Genomic DNA, 20416 nt, shown 5'->3' with positions numbered 1-20416 from the left:
GAAATAAAACCTTAGTGAACTTTTAACTGGCATTCTTTAGCTAGTTTTTCCTTTCACAGCTGTGTTCAGCACTTATTAGAATTGGACAAATAACATTTTATGAAAATTGAAATTGAAAGTGACTTTTCCTGATTACTTCAAATCAGAATATGCAAAGTGTCACTAATAATATGTATTAATAATACTCGCACAGGGGGTTTTTCATTATTCATTGGGTTCTACTATTAAACACAGACAGCTGTAACAGCTGAAATCAAAGCTGTATTTGTAAAATGACATAAACAGTGAAGAGCTTTCTCTTGTTTGTTAGTGATTTTTTTTGATGCTGAATTACAGTACTTAAAATATTCCTTTACAAGCTTTGTTCATCAAATTAAAAGTCCTGACAACACTGAAATACTACAAAGGTTTTGACAGCACAAACTTCAGCTTATTCTGCTATTTTGCTTCAACCAGCCCCTAATGGTATCCATGATCATTCATACCAGACTCTTTAAAAGATTCCCAGTCAATGGACAGGACTCAAGAGACTATTTTTTATTTCACAGAGACCAAACAAATGTCCTGGTAAAATGCCAGCCCAGGGCTACCAAAACATCAACAAATTACAGAAACAGGGCATGAGTTGGAATTTGAAATGGTAGTCTGAGGTCTTTGACTTTTCTCTTAGCTACCTAGAGATGCTATTACCATAGATCCTCTCAAAGAGACAGCACCACACAGATTACTACACATAACGCCAAGGTTACCAGTTAGAATGTACTCAAAAATTAAAATCTTTCTTATATATACACACATCAAAATATTCATTGCTTAATAGTAACTATTTTCTAAAGACCCTCTTGTGCAGGATGTAGAATTTCACCCTAGATTTAAATAGAGATTTGAAATAACTGAAAATATTTTAATTTAACAAAGATTTTATTAAATGTCAGTATGTTTCAAAATCCATCTTAAGACTGGATTTCAAAAGAGAGATTTCATTATACATGGTTGAGGCTTGAAAAAAATTATGTATTTCACTCTCCAATGAAAGCACAGCCTCATTTATAATTGGGTATTTCTTCTTCAAAATGAAAGCGAGCTAGCTAATGAAAAAAAATGTGATTTGTATTTATATGATAGTTTTATGGTATTAAATACACTATTCCTATATAATCTATCATGCTGAGATACAATACATAAATGATTCTGTTGTGTTCAATGAAAAGGAAGGAATAAATTTTTAAAGAAATCAAATATTGACTACGCTCTAATATTATGTAATTTATTACAAACCAGTGACTACCTACATTTATTAAAACAGCAAAATTCACTTTAGGCCAGGTTGTGTAATTCTTGCTTCAGAGGAATATGATGGTTACTTTTTATTGAAATTGATTGAGATTCTCAGCTGGGATTCCATAAATTAGTATAGCTTACTATCTTTCATGGAAATATGACTCTCTGTGCCAGCTGAGAATCTGACCAAATGAGCCCACTTTTGTAGACACATACTCGCCAACAGTAGCTGTCATTCAACAATATAGCTCCTAAAATAAGGGGCTATTATTATGGCTGAAGAAATAAAGATTCTCCCTATCAAAGTATCCATTACTGTTAATTGCACCTTCCAGCCATGCTGGGAAAAAATCCAGCAACTGCATATGCAGAGGGAATGAAGAGTGGCTATGGCACTGTACAGAGCAGAGAACAAAGCCCGAGCACACGCTGGAGCAGTGCGCTGCAGCTGAACATGGGCACGCCAGGCACCTTACGTGTGTTCAGCTTCCAGGAAAGGAAAGCACAGTGGCTTCTGCAAAATTTATCAGAAATAATACCCAAATTCCAATTTATTATTAATATGTGACGTTGTCCGTAGAGCCATTTACTGGTGTGTACTCCTAGTAATGCCTAGATAAATAAGCTAGGAAAAAATATGCTATTCTAGGGAAATGTAAGTTTTTGCCACATATAAAAATGTCTTAATACCATATTTTGCATCCCTTCAAGTGCACCTATAAGCCAAATAAATTTTCCAAGTATTTTAAATCTGAGGAAAAAATTTAAACTTCAGCCAACATTTTCAGTGAAAGTCGATTTCCTGCTGAATGACCAGTTCTTTGTTGTTGACTTTCACAATATATCTTACCAAATACAGCAAAAGCAATTTACCTGCAAGTAATCCAATTGGCAGGTATACATGACATTTAGGTCTGTTTCCAGATGTTAAACCAGTTTGTTTGATCAGGTACCCAATACGTAATCAGCAAGCTAATCATCACTGTATGTTAATTAGAAATAGAACAGAAATGCAGTTGCTATGCTTCCATTTGCAGCAGTCATGGAAACACATCTTATAATTTCCATTGACACTCTTTCCAAGAAAGAAGAAATACAATGTACACACCAGCTCCACAGCGCCGGTTCAAACCTCTATAATTTTGTGGCCCGGGACTTTATTTTTTAAATCAATCTTAGACTAGGAAAAATACTGACTAATGCTACTATCGATATATCCTATGTACAAACAGGTATGTAGCATTTCCTAAAGTTACATGTCCAAGCACTTGCAAACATAAATGTAAATGTTGTCACATCCCAAGCAGATCAGAGGTGTGCATGCCCCTATACCAGGCTTTGCCTTGCATGTGCAGCCCACGTACAAAACCCAGCAAAGTTTATCCAGGCACACACGGGCACACATCAGGTAAGCAACCCAGCTTACCTAATGGGGGCTGGCATCAGAGCCTGCGCCCCAAACCCCAGCAACTACAATCACTGAAGTTGGAGGATCCATGCATAAATATTTTCCTAGGTTTCAGGTAGCTGCTGCCGCCTTGTCTAACTCACCCATCTACAACCTGATCTTTGGGACAAATTCTGTCTTACGCATATTGAGCTGTCCTTCATTTTTTAAATGTCAAAATACATTCAGTTCGTGCCCAGAGCTGGTACACTGTAACTGATAACTTAACTGAAGAGTAAGGCATTGTACAATATGAATAAGACCAACTCCCAAGAATAAGATCAAAATTAAGTATTTCTCAGTTGCTAGTTTCATGGGAACTCAAAATTGATGATTTCCGTGGATATTTTTGATTATCGCTCAGACATACAAGGAAATAGAGTAAAATCTCTGTTCTTGACTACTATATCTAATTACTTACACATAAACAGACAATAAATAAAAATACATTTTCAGAACCTCACAATAAAGAGCATATAGAATTAAATATTCTTGACAAATGCAAAAACATTAACTATGCACTTATGTTTGTCTGATTTGGTGATTTTGGTGCCAGCAAAAACCTCTAGCTGGTACCAGTAAATTACATCAGCTAGAGAGCTAAGAATTTATCTGGTTCAAAGACTTATAGGTAGGTTATCAACATTGACTAGCTCCTCCATCTAGGGAACAACCTGCACAAAAGCTACTGCAATACTGCAACTTTTTACCTGATTTAAAATACTTAAAACTACTGGGTCATATAGACAAAAATAAATGTGTTTTAAAACAATAGAGTTCCTTTCAACTGTTTTCTGTGATAATGCTTTTTTTTCTTCCCCCAGCTGTTATTATGTTGATATATTACCTTCAACGGTCCAAATATAAGTTAATCAGTTATTTTAGTACCATGTTTTTCCTTCTGCATTTCTTTTAAATTGTTGATTTAATTTAATAGTATTACTCCCATTACTTAAACTAATCATGTTATTAGGTACTTGTGGCAAAACATTTACTATGTCTACTTTTATTTTAACTGGACCAGGGGTAAGGCCCCATCCTGTTCTGCTGAAAAATCCTCTCAATAACTGCTGATTAAGTGTCACTTGAAAGCCAGTAGCCATAATGACAATGAAAATACAAAAATTGCTACTACTGAAATTCATCTGAGTGTCACAGTGATCTGACAACAAACAGCACTGAGATATGATTAGACTCTTTAATAATTAAAGCACTAAAATTTCAAACTTAAGCGGTTTAAGAATTTAGATGAATAGTTAATTCCAGAGATAGTCTAGATGTTTGTCTTCTCATTTCGGCAATTCTTTTTCTATTAGCAGTTTGTGAAAGAATGTGATGCAATATAAGGAGAGGTGATTCTGAAATGCTTCAGATTAGCTAGATAATGATGAATAGTTAAGAATTCCCAATCGCACTAGGTAAAACCTCAATTTCTACTCTTAAATGGGCATACTTTAATTTGAGGCAAACTAAGTCTCTATTAACTCTAAAATCTCTATTAAATGAAAATATTCTGTATTTTGCATGAAGCCCTGAAATAAACTTTTTCCTTTACAAAATGAGTAACTAATCATGTTGTACACAACAGAGGATTTAGAGAGGTTGAGTAGTTTACTTACTCACTTGGTACTTACTCCAGTTCATGAATATTTATTGATAGGACCACAAATTTCAACTCTTTGCAAACAGCAGAGGTAAACAAGACACGGTAGAAAACAGTACAGCTAGTGACAGCAATGAAACAGTCAATGTGGTAGAAATCTGTATGGCTTAGTGGACACAGTAGTCCACTTTGAGAAACCACCACATATAATTTGATATAAATAACAGTATCCACTGAGGAGAGGCTGACGAGTGAGCTGCATGTGCCTTCATGGAGAAAATTACTTCTGATTGAGGCCACTTGCCAGCACAGTGTGGGGAAATCTGAGCTGTGCTCCCTAATTTGTACCAGATTTACAGGCACTCAAGGACATATTTTCTATCCCTATTATTAAATACTAAATAAATAAATATTCCTAAAATATCACATACTATAATGTAAATGCAAACATACAAATGCAAGCACACAAAGATAGCTAGCTAAGGGGCAATCCCAACACAGTGAGTAACAGATGCTACCTCAGCACTTAAAAGGACAAGCCACAATTAACAAAACAAAACCAGCACTGCAATAATTTTAATAAAACATAAGAGTGCGAGAATAAACCATCAAAGAAGGATTTACACTCACTTAACAAAAGACACTTTTGCTACAATAAACACTCCTCTTAACACACATTTGAGCATCGAACTCTTTGAGCACATTAGTCCTGATACATCAATGCTTGACTCCAGTTTTATGGTACTATAACTGTAATGAAATAATTGAAATTCAATAACACTAAACTGGTAAGTTCTGTAATAATTTCTCATAGTCAAATTCATCAGACTTCACCCTAATGAAACCACTTAAATGCATGCTCAAATTAAGCACGTGCTTAATATGCTTTTCTGTCCAGTGTTTTGCACTTAAAATGCATGTATCCTATAGCAGAAAAGTATTGTTGAAATAATTATCTCATGGAAATGTGAAATGGTTAGCTTCCTTCTTACCTACCAATATTCTCCTACATTCTCACAGCAGCAATGTAAATCAGTGCTCTTAACAAATTAAGAATGCCTCAGAAAGCCTACAATACTTGACGGTGAGTGGCTGGGGAGAGGTTAATGAGCATAATTAGCAGTAGCAGCATTAAATAGTAACAACTTCAATAAATCAGAAGCCTGAAATTCACTGGATCAACATCAGACATTTTGCATGTTCTGTGGGATCCATTCAGTATTTCCTAGGAAAACATGCTGCCACATACAGATTATCCTTAGCTTAAGGTAAGACCTAGGTATGTGATGCTCTCTGATTACAGAGGGAAAAGCTTCAGAAAAATCAATCCATTTATCTCCTCTTTCAACATTAACATTTCCTTCCAAGTAGAACCGATTACATAAGACAAGAAGCAGGAAACACTTCCTATTAATTCACATTGTAGGGATTTTTTTTCTAAAAATTCAGTCAGGAATACTAAAAATAAAAGAGAGGGTTTAATTTATTTAATTTTAAATATGGCAATGGGAGCTGAAGACACCATACAATAACTCTGAGTTCTCTTCCTCTTGGGAAGTTTTACATACAGGACTTCTTTAGAGATTTCTCCATCCTCTTTGGTCCATTGAATTTATTAGTTACTTATCTAACTCAATTATTTCTGTCATTCCTATTACATTTTGATCTATACTTAAGAAATGCAGAGTACACAGTGTGTTGTGCGCACATTGCACCTCCCCAGTGAGTTTAGCAAATTGGCTGAACTTGAGAACTTTTGTCCAGATTGGAAGATTGCTCCAATTTGTAAGCAATTCCTTACATCTTCATTGGGGCATCAATGCAGAATGAACCATTTCTTACTTTCAGACTGGGTGAAACTATATGACCATGATTCAGTGACGAACTTAATAGATGGAAAGGAAAAGAAATGTTTTTTGGACACTATAAATCTGTACCAACCTGATGTAATTGAGCTTAACAGCAAAAAAAAGTATAAAAGTATATTTCTGTAGGGAAAAAAAAAGTTATTTTTAAACACGTAAGTTCTTCCTGCAGCCACTCACTTTTAACGTAAGTTGCATCAGGGGATCTGGTAGGAAGGAAACATTTTTATTAATTTTCCCCTTATCTGTAAGAAGAATGCTGATTTTTTTTTTTCATTTACGTTCCTTGCCTGCAGGTAGCAGACCAAGAAAATCATATAGCAGAATTTTTTCCTTTTGATTAATTTCTTTCCATGTGTTATGTTATTTCTTATATATAATTGATTTCAGGTTTTGCTTGTAGCTGTACATCTTTTTATATCTGTACCTACTGCCTTCCTTCAATCAAGAAAGTTGAAGGAAATTACCTGAATTTTGTTAAGTTTATTAAAAAAGGAGCTCTGTGAATATTTAAATTGAGTTTTGAAATGGTAATACAAGAAAGATATTAGAGAATTTTAATAGTAGGTTCAATTTGACCCACAGACTATTGTAGAAAGGGTCAAATTTTATTCAAATTATTTCTTTACAAAAAAAAAAAAATGAACCCTTTGATTTTATTAAAGTAGATTAATATTCTTCACTGCTAGGTCTTTTGGCACTTCGGTGCACGACAGCATTAACTGTGCTTGTATATGAACTTTTCAAAGACCTTTAAATGTTCCAGTAATTTGGAACTTCACTTTCATTTATCCTCTTGTCTTCTTTTCTCTTACCATTATCCAAGAGGCCACAACAAAATTGACAGTGCCCATGGTCAGTTTGCTCTTAGAGCCAAGGCCAGAATATTTCCAATCAATAAAAGTGAAATGATGAAAAAAGAACCATTGAAAATATTCTTAGGGAGACATTAATTTCAAAAAATAGTGTGCAAGTGCACACAGAACGTGAACTGCAAGACCTTTGCAGTTAAATATCAGACCTCCGTTTTCAAGCAGGGGCTCATGCCAAAATACATGTCTTAATTCTACCTGCACTTGTAACAGCTGCACAGCAGATGCTCCACAGCAGATGCTGTTCCGTGTGTTTCTGGTGATACAAGGGGAGAAAGGGAAGAACAAAGGGGACAGGATGAGTACTGTGACTCAGCACCCTACAAAAATCACAGCAGCAACACAGAACTACCACAGTACCAGAGTGCACCAATTTCCAATTTTACTGAAGGGAATTTTTAACTAAAGCAAACAGCAAGCTGGCCATAAAGTTCTCAGAGATGCATTTGTGATCCTCTTAGATAACTTTTCGTGTTAGGAATAATTTTACAATGGTAGTTTATCAGTGGTTTTCTTAAATTTTACAGAGTAAAAAAGGAAGATTTCCTGCTTCCTTACACTGAAATAATATGCCTGAAGCATTTTTTCCCTGAATTATGACATATTTTGCCATTTTTAAATCCATCATTTTTTTCTGTATGATACCTATCTGCTAAATTTTACAAAACAAATTTTGAAATTACTGGCAATCTGATTCAAAATACTGGCAATATCATCTGCCCCATGATACACAGCTCCTTTTCATGAAAATATTTTCCAGTTCTAGTGTATTGTTTTAGCTAGATAAGTATGATGATAATGTTTAAACTTACAGCCTTAAAAAAAAATTAGAATAAGAAAGCACCACTTGTGTAAGAAGATGGCTTGTTGATTCTGTGTCCTTCCCTGAAATTAAATGCAAAAATGTAAAAAGGGTAAGTTATAACTTTTTTCTTAACATATTCATATTGTTTTCTACAGGTATTTTAAGATTTGATATTTACCTTTCTAATAAAGAAAAATCCCTCATCTTGCATCTTACAACAAAGTAGATAAAAATTAAAGGTGCAGTTTTAGAACAATACCCAGACTCTCTTTTAAGTTTGTTGTACTACTGTAGGGTTTTTTCAAAACTCAACCTAAGAGAGCAGGGAATAGACACATTTACACCAACCAATCTACACCAATACCTGTCATATAATATCCATGGTATGCTGCTCTAAACAGTCCAGGTAAATCCTCTGAGGATTCAGGATCCAAAAAATTTTCAGTAAATCCTTTCCTCCAGTCATAGCAAACTGTGATACTGGTAGGTAAGAGGGCTTTCTTTCCATGTCTCAATCTCACCATTCAGAATTTCAGCCATGTAGGTAACACACTGCCCACCACCCAGGACACCTTTCTCTACAGCCCATCTCCTCTACCACATACAGCAAAGCAGTTTCAAACATCACACTCCAAATAGGAGGAATTTTATCTTACACATAGCCAAGTGATATTTGGAGCTGAAAGCTTTTAAGAGCCATGCAGACAGCAAAAGTTCACTCTGCCTCCAACGCCAGCGTTGCCCTTACCCCAAACCCAGGACTTCACTGGCAATCACACGGGTAGTGAGTGACACATACTGGTATTTGCTAATCACTGTTCTCCCTCACCTGCTGGAGGGAAAAATGTGATGCAAGTAGGAGCACTTTGAAGCCACTAATGATGCTGCTGCAGTGTATTTAATGGCCAGCATGTTAGCTACGATGAAAGAGGAACCTCACATCAAGTACATTAAGGGATCAGAGGAATACATACTCATTACTCACTGTAATTTTACATCCCCAGTTTCAAGACAAAATACTCACATTTTTCTCATCCAGCAAAGACACACTACTGCTGTAGAAAATAAAGGGGGTCTTTTTTCTTCTGTTTATTTAATATTTTCTAAGTTTGTATGTAGCTGCAGATAATTCTTGTTCATCTTTTGTTTCTAGCTGCATTTCCTCAGATGGAAACTGGTCTCTCATCTCTGTACATCATCATGCAATTAAATCAAAAAAGCAGAAAAAAGGAATCTGGACTTTTTACGTCCAGAAATCAGTAGTGAACCCATGACTTCTCTCTCCGGTTACTATTTCTCTTCAAATTACTATTGCTTTTTTCCCCTGTGTCTTTTTTTTATATAAGTGAAACACAGAATACTGCAGAAAAAGAAGCCCCTGAAGACAGACAAATTCAATCTCTAGTAACATGACCAAAGTTACAAAGATTATATGTAGAATTCAGTGCCAGTTTGGGTTAGACCTCAATAAAAATCAGCACACCTAAATTGATTCATAACACAACAACACAATTAAAGGAAAAACTTCGAAACACAGCAGGTGACAGACACACATGGATAAAACCACCATGCTTTATGTGACTGTCAGTTCTAATGTATCAGGAAAGAGAAGCTGAGAAGTTAGGAATTAACTAAACCACAAACTTCATGATCTTTGTCTCACAGACATGTATGAGAATGCATGGTAATTTAATTTCTAGAGGTTCTTTTAATTTGACAATAATATGACCTATTAAAGCAGGTTCACTTGCTCAGGGTTGTGTCCAGGGAATTTTGAATATCTACAGAGAAGGGGACTCCACAATCTCTCTGGCAGCCTGTTTCAGAGCTCAGTCATCTACAAAGTAAAGCTGTTTTTCTTCACATTTAGATGAAACTTCCTGGGTTTCAGGTGATGCCCTTTTTGCTCCTTATCCTGTCACTGGGGACCACTGAATAGTAAGGGCTCCATCCTCTCAACACCCACCCTTAAGATATTTTGAAAGGATTCCCTCTCAGTCTTCCCTTCTCCAGAGTAACAGGCCCAGCTCACTCAGCCTTTCCCCATAAATGAGGAGCTCCAGTGCCCTCAGCACCTCCATAGCCCTCCTAGTGGGCCCTTTCCATTTGTTTGTCTTTCCTGATCAGTGTGTCCAGAGCTGGACCCAGCACTCCAGATGTGCCTCGCTAGGGCTGAGCAGAGGGGCAGGATCACCTCCCTCAACCTGCTGGCCATGCTCTTCCTGATGCACGCCAGGACATCCTTGGCCTTGGTGGCCACAGGGACACTGCTGGCTCATGGACAGCTTGTTCTTCACCAGGACTCCCAGGTCCTTTTCCCACAGAGCTGCCTCCCAGCAGGTCAGCCCTATCCTGTACAGGTGCAGGGGGTTGTTCCTCCTCAGGTGCAGGACCCTGTGCCTGTCCTTGCTGAACTGCATTTGGCGTCTCTTCACCCAGCTCCAGCCTGCCCACGTCTCACTGAATGGCAGCACAGACTTCAGATTTAGCAGCCACTCTTCCCAGTTTTGTATTGTCAGCAAACTTGCTGAGGGTACACTTAGATTCTCAGAGCCTTGAATTTTAAATACCTACAGAGGATTTGCTATTTTTAATCCCATCATGGGAGTTTACTCATATGCAGTACAAAACTGAAGGGTCTCAAATTAGAACTAAATCCTTAGATCAGATTGTAAAATAAATCAGATTGAAAGTTAAACTAATCTAGTATATTAAAAAAAAACATATAATCTGAAAAAAAATCAGGTAGAATAAAATCATTTTATTTGTATTTATTTATTCTATGCTGTATTTAGCCACAACTAACTAAAAATTGGGCACTAGCAGAGTCTGTCCCATGTACAATACCTACCTGAGGACCCAGAGTAAAGAAATATTAATGCTTTTTTTTTTTCTTGTGGATATTCAGACCTCATTTTTCCCACTAACTGGTCATTTATGATTAGTTACAATAACAGTTGGTGTAATTTACAATAATGTACAAAAGGGTGAAATTTTAAGGGTGCATTTTGTGTGGTTTTTTTTAAGATTCATCAAAGAATTACAGTATTACAGCACTTATTATGTAAACAAAAAACACTATTAATCTTCATCTTACAAATCTTACATATACATCTTACAAAAACCATGTTAAAACCTTGACTTCCATCATCAGATTTCAGGAATATAATGACACCAGAGTCTAGATCACATATAGAGTGGGATTTATGGAATGACAACATTTATAGATCATTTAAAGTTATTTATCTTTATACATTCATGTATATAAACCCCAAAATACAAATAAGCAAACTAAATCTTTTAAAATAAATTAGAAGTGCATGTTATAATGTACTTGAGTTCTTTAACATCTTGCTCACTTTTTTACTATTTTAATTTGTTTCCTCACCGCTAGGAATAGCAAGATTGCACAAATACATTGTATGTCCCCTAGAGTTGGCATAACCTGCTGGTTTTCTGAGTTAATCACTAATTAATAATTTGAAAACAGAAAGTCATTATGTCATTTCCAGGCAATGAGCTTTTAAATGGTGCATGTTATGTCCTAGCCTTTTCAGTAAGGAAAACTTTTTTCCTCTGGAAACCAGATGGCTGGTAAGTGTTATAATGAGACTATGCAAATCTCAAAGCAATAAGCATGAAATCAAAACAAGAATTCATTCTTCTCTCCTCTTATCATGATTGTTGTTTTGCTGAACCAACTTACGGAATAATACAATTGGATGCTTTGGCAAGGATGAGTTGATAACCCATCTTCTCTTTCTTTTTTTCATAGAAAATAGTTCTGAAAACATTTTTTGCCTATACTTTTAACCTTCCTAATATCTTGTTCTCCATGCCAAATTCAACTGAGGTAATCTTATTCCAGGCTAAGTCTTTTCAGTAAACTTACTCACTTGCAAAGTTTACTGGTTTTACTACTAATATAATTTGATTATCAAAAAGTCCTTGAGTGGCTTATGTTTTGGACTAGCCATTTTTTTCCTGTTAGGAATAAAATCCAGAAGAGTTATTTGTTATTTTCTATCACTTAAAGTTGCTAACACCTGCATGTTCATGAAAGTGCCAGCTCTGCTCTACAATTAAAACTCCGCACTTCAAAGATTTTCAAAGTCCAACTAATAGCGCTGCATCACCTTGCAGCATTCTATTTTACTAAATTTGCAGAATACTCTGAAAAATCTTAAATTTCTAAGGCTGGAAAAAATCAAAACTAAGAAACTGAATATGAAATATTGATTTCCAAAGTAAATAGCCTTCAAAACATTTAGAAGTACCTTAACTGATGAAACACACACTTTAAAAAAAATTCCCACAGAGCTAAATACTTTGAAAAGGTCTGGTATAGGAAGAGGAAGGAAGGAAGGAAGGAAGGAAGGAAGGAAGGAAGGAAGGAAGGAAGGAAGGAAGGAAGGAAGGAAGGAAGGAAGGAAGGAAGGAAGGAAGGAAGGAAGGAAGGAAGGAAGGAAGGAAGGAAGGAAGGAAGGAAGGAAGGAAGGAAGGAAGGAAGGAAGGAAGGAAGGAAGGAAGGAAGGAAGGAAGGAAGGAAGGAAGGAAGGAAGGAAGGAAGGAAGGAAGGAAGGAAGGAAGGAAGGAAGGAAGGAAGGAAGGAAGGAAGGAAGGAAGGAAGGAAGGAAGGAAGGAAGGAAGGAAGGAAGGAAGGAAGGAAGGAAGGAAGGAAGGAAGGAAGGAAGGAAGGAAGGAAGGAAGGAAGGAAGGAAGGAAGGAAGGAAGGAAGGAAGGAAGGAAGGAAGGAAGGAAGGAAGGAAGGAAGGAAGGAAGGAAGGAAGGAAGGAAGGAAGGAAGGAAGGAAGGAAGGAAGGAAGGAAGGAAGGAAGGAAGGAAGGAAGGAAGGAAGGAAGGAAGGAAGGAAGGAAGGAAGGAAGGAAGGAAGGAAGGAAGGAAGGAAGGAAGGAAGGAAGGAAGGAAGGAAGGAAGGAAGTTGGAACATTATTCTATATGTTTTAGTTCTATTTTTTATTCTTGTGTTTTTATTAATCCTTGACATATCCACTGCTACTGAATTTTAGTACTGGATTTCATAATTTCATATTTTAAATCCTTACACATAGTATAACTTATGGAAACATTTCAGTGTTCTTACAACATAATGTTTTCTGTCTTTATTAAGATGTTAAAACATTTCTACCTACTGCAAGGTTTTGTCATTTTATGACACAAGAAAGAGCAGTTACAATTATATAAAATTGCTATTGGTTTATCATGAAATAATGTCAAAATATGACTAAAGAATCAATCCACAAAATAAACTCTTTTCCCCAAAAGACTTATTGACAAATGTAGTTTCCCTTAATGAAAAATAAAATCATATTTTTCAAAGTATCTTTCAGTAAATAATTGCCCTTTTAAAAATCTCTTGCATAGTTACTAACACATCTCTCTGATCTGAGTGACCCTGTGTGAACAGGAACTTGGACAAGGTGACTTCAAGAGGTCTCTTCCAACCTCAGACATTCTGTGATTCAGAGTGCTGAATCAGGAGGTGCTGCACATTTTCTCATACTATCTTACAGGATCTAAAACCAGTAGAACTCTCTGGAGTACTCTAGTATATTCTAGGCTTCCAACCCCAGCATCAAACATTCTTAAAGGAAGCAAACATAAGAATATCCTTGAATTCCTCCAAAACTATCAAACCAAGAACAAGCACTCTAGTGAGATTTTAATTAGATGCAGGGCTTAGCACCATTCATAGCACTGAGGCAACAACTGCAAGGGTCCACAAATGCAATCAACACTTCTTGCATCTGGGTCTTGGAGGGTTTCACTGTATCTTAGAAAAGCTCTTCACTCCATCTTCCCCTCAGTTTTACACCATAATGGCATTTCTCCTGTCTGCTGCTGCTCTACCCTAAGCTTGTGAAAAATTGCAATCACTCTTCCCATCCATGTAAAAGCACATGGCTCAGTATGTTTAGCAATCACACAAAATCCAATGCAGTATTTTGTTTAATGTCACACACTGTATTCATAGCAGAATAATGCTTAGTTAATCAAAGCTGGTACCACTTAGTTTGGCCTGTGGGAAAGCCAATCATACCATGCCACTTCTGCCCTGGAAACACAGAACTGATTCTCTGCTATTATCATACTTTGCCTGTTTCAGTTTCAAAGATCAAGATGCTGGTTTTGCACATCTTCCTTAAAACAACTGTTCTTTAAGGGTAAAGAAGTCACTTAGAGCATTTTGCCTAATGCTCATAGGAAAATTTTTCAGTTTCAATTTATCCCTCTTCATTATAACTCTTCTAAAGACACATTTTTTCAGATGTTTATACCTTCAAATACTAACAGCCTTTTGTCATGATCCTTTAAATTATCACCTCACTAAAAGGCAAGTGTTCTTACAATTTAATCTTCCTCACACACTACAGCCTAAGAGTTACTCAGATATTTCACTTCTTGATCCTCTGAGCACCCTCCTCTGTTCTTCCTTACATCTTCCAGTACTAAGGTTAGTAGAACTGAATATAGCATAAATTTGGCATATAGTTTCTGCTTTGTAGGAATCAAAAAGGCAAACGACAGCAAACATTACACCACACTGTCACACCTCAGAGAGCTCTGAAAAAAGAGCAGGAATCCATGACACTTCAGAATACAAGAAGTATCCAGGACTAAGGTAGGGGTTAAAGTGGATGTTACTCATTACAGACACACAGATAAACAACTCAAGCTAGTTTTACTATGAAACAGAGTCAATTAAAGACTGCTTTTATAAGAAAGTTTAAAATATAATAGCAATATTGATAAAAATGGCTAGCCATGATTAGTAATATAGAAGGAAACACCAAAAGGCAGTTCACTGCACCGCTTGTCACAGGCTGCATAACATTGTTATGCCATATGGTAACAAAAATTGTTCCAAAAATAATTAGATTTTCAAGATGGACATGTTTATAGCAGAGACATTACTAAAACGTCTACAGTCTGCAATAATATGAAATGTCACCATGCAGTGTATTGCATTATACTGCCACTCCTGTGGATGAAGATTGAGAGGAATTGTGGGTTCTCTTCCCAGTTCACACCAGGGAACTCAAAAATAATTAAAGACTTGCAGCATAAGAAAACCAGACCATGGAATGGCAGGCTGAAGCAGACATGAATTTTTACAGGTTAATAATTTTCTTCTATGCTTTGTTTTTCTCCTCCTCCTCTCCTTTGCCATCATTGCTACTCAACTGCTATCAAATACAGTAGTTCAATATACTTTCATTTAGAACATTTTGCAGCCAATTCATATATTATGACTATCAATAATATTAGATTATTATGTCAATACTACTGCAGAAACTATTGTTATCATACCACTTCCAACATGCAATTGCTATTTATTTAGCACAAGGCTGCTGGATATGTTTTCGTTTTTTTTTCCTTTTTATACACCCTTTTGAGGGTTTTCTTGATGTCCCAGCAAAAGAAACACTCAAAACAGCATTTTTTTTCCTCATCATCAATATCCAGGCTTGAAATATCCTTAAGGGTTATTCTGTTGCCAGTTACTATCCTCAGATGTCCTTCCAGTTTTCTCTGGCAAGCAATATCAAATTTCAGGAAGTTGCACACAATGCAAACCAAGGTATTTGTGCCTTCACCAAAACAGGTAATACCAGATGAAGGGATTTGCTTTGGTTTTTAACTTAGAAAAGAAAGAAACAGGGTGAGAGGGAAAGTTTTGATGAGAAATTTGAAGCAGCCTTCAAAAAAATAAGCACACTTTCTTCCCTGTTGCCAGACTCTCTCATGGTGCTCTCTTCCTCATGTCCTCTGCAGCTGTCCTCACGACATTCACAAACCACTGTGCCTAGAACCAAATGCTTTTCAAATCTCACACTTTATGGGGAACAGCCTTCCAATTATAAGATACAAAAAAAAAATGTAACATTTGGTTTAAGCCTCAGAATCAAATATAGAGTAAGGCAGAAGAGCCTGCTGCTGCTTGACACTGAAGGGAGCACTTGGTCTAGACCTGTACATCTGATTTATCACCATTTACATGCAAGACTGCAGTACCAAGAAAATATCATTTGTTAAAATTAAATACATAGAAAACTATGTATTTTTGGAGCACGATCCATGTTGTATAGAACTAAGCTATGCTGTGCTGTAGATCCATTTATTAAACATTTTTATCAAGTTAATTTATATTTTTTAGCAAACTTGTCTTTTAATGTTTCTATTTTTGGTTACTTCTTTGCTCTGGCTATTACATGTACACTCTAGAAGACTCAAAACTTTGATATTTGTCTTTAAATTCTTGATGTAACAAAAACACAGGTAACACCAACAAGTTTTTATGAATTACTTCATCACATGAGTTATATTAAAGGTAAGGTGAAATTAATACTACTAGTAGAACAAAAAAGGTTCAGATGTATTTTGAGAAAAATGCATCAGGGACAAGCATTTTAAAATTAAGCCCTATTATCTGACTGGAACAACGCTATAGAGTGGGAATTGCAACATGAGAAATCCTCAGAAATATCTTCTTTGAACTAAGTGGGAAAAAGGAGATCAGATTGTTTTTTAAATATCTTGGAAAATTGTGTAGCTAAGTACTACTATATTCTTACATGAGACTTACTCTAAAGAAAACTACTTCTGTGATTTTAAAATGGAGTTTTCTGCAAAATCTTTATAGAAGACTGATTCCTGGGTGTAGCAGGGATGGGGGCTTCACAAGAGAGAAACTTTTCAAAAAGGTTTGATGACCTTCAACACAATCTAATACAAAATTACTACTGAAAGTGCTAATGTCAGCAATTTAAGTGATTTCTACACCCAGTCTCAAAGCTATTAAAAAATATGAAAACTAGTGAGCCTAGCAGATACATTCATATCTTATTTCCAGTGAAAATTACCACTGGAACAAAAAAAAAATTCTGGTGTTCATCCTAACTATCAAAATTCCTTCTCTTTGTAAAAGACTGGAAGAGAACATTTTGCACTTCTTGATCTGATCAGCATTAAGCATGGCTATTTATAATGCAAGAAAATTCAAAATATACATTGATATACTCAGACTGGCATCAAGAGTCCATTCCGGACTCAGAATCATCCAGGAGAGAGATCTGCTGCCAGTCTAAACATCTTTTTAAGAGAAAACTGCAGGCTCATCAAGATGACTACTAATTAACCTGCTAACTCCAGACTGAAATAATCTTCTTGTCAAGAATGCAAGACCTTTCAATGTAACAAAAGCTTGGTTTAAGACAAAAGTAATGGAAATCTAAACAGGAATAACATTCCTTCAGGTGGTTTCTTTTCGAGTACATAAGCACAGATAAACTTCTTGCATGTCAAGGTTTCTTTCTGAAGAGGGACAGTAAGATTCCCTCATCAATGACTGTAGTTGACAGTCACCAAAATCACACACAAGAAGTTCAAATATAGATCATTGCACACCTACACTGGTGTTTCTACCCACTTCAACAATGACAAGTATGACTATGATGAAGATCCCAGTGCTGCAGTGAATAAAAGCAGGTCTCTGAAGTAAAGAAAATACCTGTTGAACAGCCACTGGAAACCATATGATAGATAAAACCAGGTAAAGCCCCTTATGATAGGGCTTCTCTCTTTTCGCAAAAGATTTTAAAATTTTCTTTCCCTCATGTCCCTTGCTTTTTTTTTTTTTCACCTTGTATTGCTTCTTTAGCAGAAATTTTTTTATTAAATGCAAATATTTACTATGCCATAACCTATATTGTTTCATGACATACTGACTTCTGTGGAATGTTCTATTCAGTCATGGGAACAGCACTACCCAAGAGAAGAGACTAAACTGATTCTAGGAAGGCTTGTACATTGTTAGACTCATAAATACAAATTTGGAGTAATTTAAAAATCACTGGAAATATGAAAATAAATCCTAAGATACAATACCAACACTTCTAATTCATTTCAAAGGTGCAAAGTATAATATTCTTCATTGTCAATAGAGGAAGTGTGGGGTTTAAGCACTGATTTTAGTTCCTTACTGTTCTGAGCCAGATGTGAATTCTTTAGGATCACAGGGTTAAAAACCAAAAACAAAAAACGCCACCCCCCCTCCTCCCCCCCGAAATAATTCAAGTCTTTTTCTCTTCAAAGGTGGATAAACTGAACCACTTTACCTTACAGCATCATTTGGGCACTGAACTACGCAAGATTTTTCCCAGTAGAAATGAACCAACAGCTCTGTAGCCAAATTTCTAGCTCTATCCCACGCACCACTGCAAGTGCTTTTCTTTGGTGGTGTGCAAATACTATATGCTGGCAGATGTTATGAAAGGGAATTTGATGTTTCACAGAGAAAAAGTTTGTCAAAGCTATGAAACCTATCCAGTAAAAATTAAGCCAATGAAGACTAAATTTTATTTGAAAATTAAAATTTTGTATGAAATGTTAGTTCTCTACCTGAAAACACCAATAGTTTATTTTTTTCTTTCTGTTTAAGACAGTAAAATCTATAATCTGCTATAGTTTATAAACTGTCATTTAAGTCTTCTAATCTCTGAATCACAAAACCTTCTAATGCAAACAAGTAACTTAGAATTTTACAGGGAATATTCCTGCATGTGCAGTGATTTTATTAGTGATCAAGAATAAGAAGCTAAGAAAAGGAAAACAAACTATAACCTGTGTTTGGAGGGAATATCAGACACTTTCTAAGGGAGGACACACATAGTTCTGCATAAGAGTTGCACCACTCCTGAAACATCCATAAGTCACTTTTTGCTAAAGAAACCACTGCTTTGAATTACCTACTTTACTAAATAAATAAATCTTCTCTTTTCCCAACAAGCTGTTTAAGAATCTCATATCAGCTTGTAGCTTCTAGCAGCCTCTGTTTCATTCAACCTTACCAAAACCATTGCTGAAGAGGACAGTCTGATCTGAACAAATTGCAAACCATCCCTAATAATTATGTTGTAATTATATTCAGTATATCCCTTGAAATATTTATGTTTACAACCATCATGCCAGGTAATGACAATCCAGACTGAGCAAGAGGTTGAATTCAGGAGAAAAAGAAAATACCCCTGTGGTTTAAAGACTGCATCTATGGCGTCTTCTGTTTCCACAGAAAACTGACTTTTGGTATAGTATTAGTTGTAGTCTTGAGGTGGGTGTTTTAAGATCAGAATAATGATGTCTACTCCATCAAAAAAAACATAAACTTCATTTCAGAGACCTAGACATTTCATTCTTATGTGTTTTCCTACTGTAATTAATAATATTAAGCAAAAACTTTAAAATATAAGAGATCCAACCAGAATCAAATTAATTTTCAAATTACGGATCAATTATCAATCTGCTCTAACTCACAAATAATGAAAAGTGCAATTCACACAATATCCTCCTATAATCTGACTTCCCTGACTGGGCTTTCCACAGGAAACTTTAACCTTTAATGCTTCATCTAGAGGAGCAATAAAATAATTATCAAAATATATTCACAGGAATGAAATTCAGAACTTCCTCAGGACCCAAGAGGAAATTTTATAATTCAGTTCTACAATACAGTTTTAGTCACTGCTACCTACACAGAACTGGTGTATTAGTATTAATATCAATGAACCCATATGCATATTTTTTACATACACCGGCATACAATTACCACTGTTTGAACTGACTTTGGCTTATTTTATTTGCTGCAACTTAAATATTTAACCAGATATTATGGTTTAAAACAGAGTATGTCGCTCATCTCTTGAAAAAATGCATACAGAATCCTGACTATGGAACTGTGTTGGTCAATACATGACAATTTAATACAAACTTTGCCACCTCTTCAGCCAAAAAACTGCAGCTTGTAATTCCAGACTGAAGCTTAGATACACAGTAATGACATTCAGCTATATTTAAATCTATTCTTTGAGCCAAGGTTCTATCCTTTGAGGACAGGTCTCACTTCTGGAAATCTAACATGGAACAGGTAACCAGTGACACTAACGTTTCACCTTTACATTTTTCTTGGCTTGTATTACTACATGATGCTCTGCAGCTGCAGTGATTCAGCCACTTATACCTGGCTCCAGTACATGAAAACATTACATACAAAATTTTCCATTAAAATGCTATTAAACTCTAATTGTTAAATATGCTCTGCATTCGTTATTAATCTGTTGCTTATAGAGGAATACTGGAGTAGCCTATTTTTCCCTTTCAGTCACACGACATTTTTTCAGGACTACAGAAGCTTAAAGAAACAGAAAGGAAGTAAATTTTTACAGTCATTGGTGGCCAATTCTGCTCTATCTTTTACTTGCTGTTTATTGCACTCTGTTTCAGGAGAAATCTTCTGGAGACAGGACACCTACTTGGATTTCTAAATCATGGAATTATTTGTTTGTTGAAATACTTTGGTTATAATTCACTTCCTTTGAACAGCAAGTCTTCCCTTCAATAAGTTCACTAGAGGAATACAGCTTGTTACACTTTTGAAAAATCAACTCTAACTTACTATCAGTTCTACATGACCTTACAGAGCTAAAGCAGAATTCTTGGTAAAGTAATAAGTATGATTGATCCAAA

The 20416-nt window shown here is 35.8% G+C and overlaps 1 protein-coding gene across 4 annotated transcripts in view; it reads right to left on the bottom strand.

Moving 5' to 3' along the window:
• Positions 1-20416, bottom strand: part of ZFPM2 (zinc finger protein, FOG family member 2) — a 306033-nt gene that overhangs the window by 248309 nt on the left and 37308 nt on the right. The window lies entirely within an intron of this gene.

The sequence above is a fragment of the Passer domesticus genome, chromosome 1 (genome assembly GCF_036417665.1).
Source record: "Passer domesticus isolate bPasDom1 chromosome 1, bPasDom1.hap1, whole genome shotgun sequence".
NCBI classification, from domain to species: domain Eukaryota; kingdom Metazoa; phylum Chordata; class Aves; order Passeriformes; family Passeridae; genus Passer; species Passer domesticus.
This window is presented reverse-complemented; position numbering and strand designations above follow the sequence as displayed.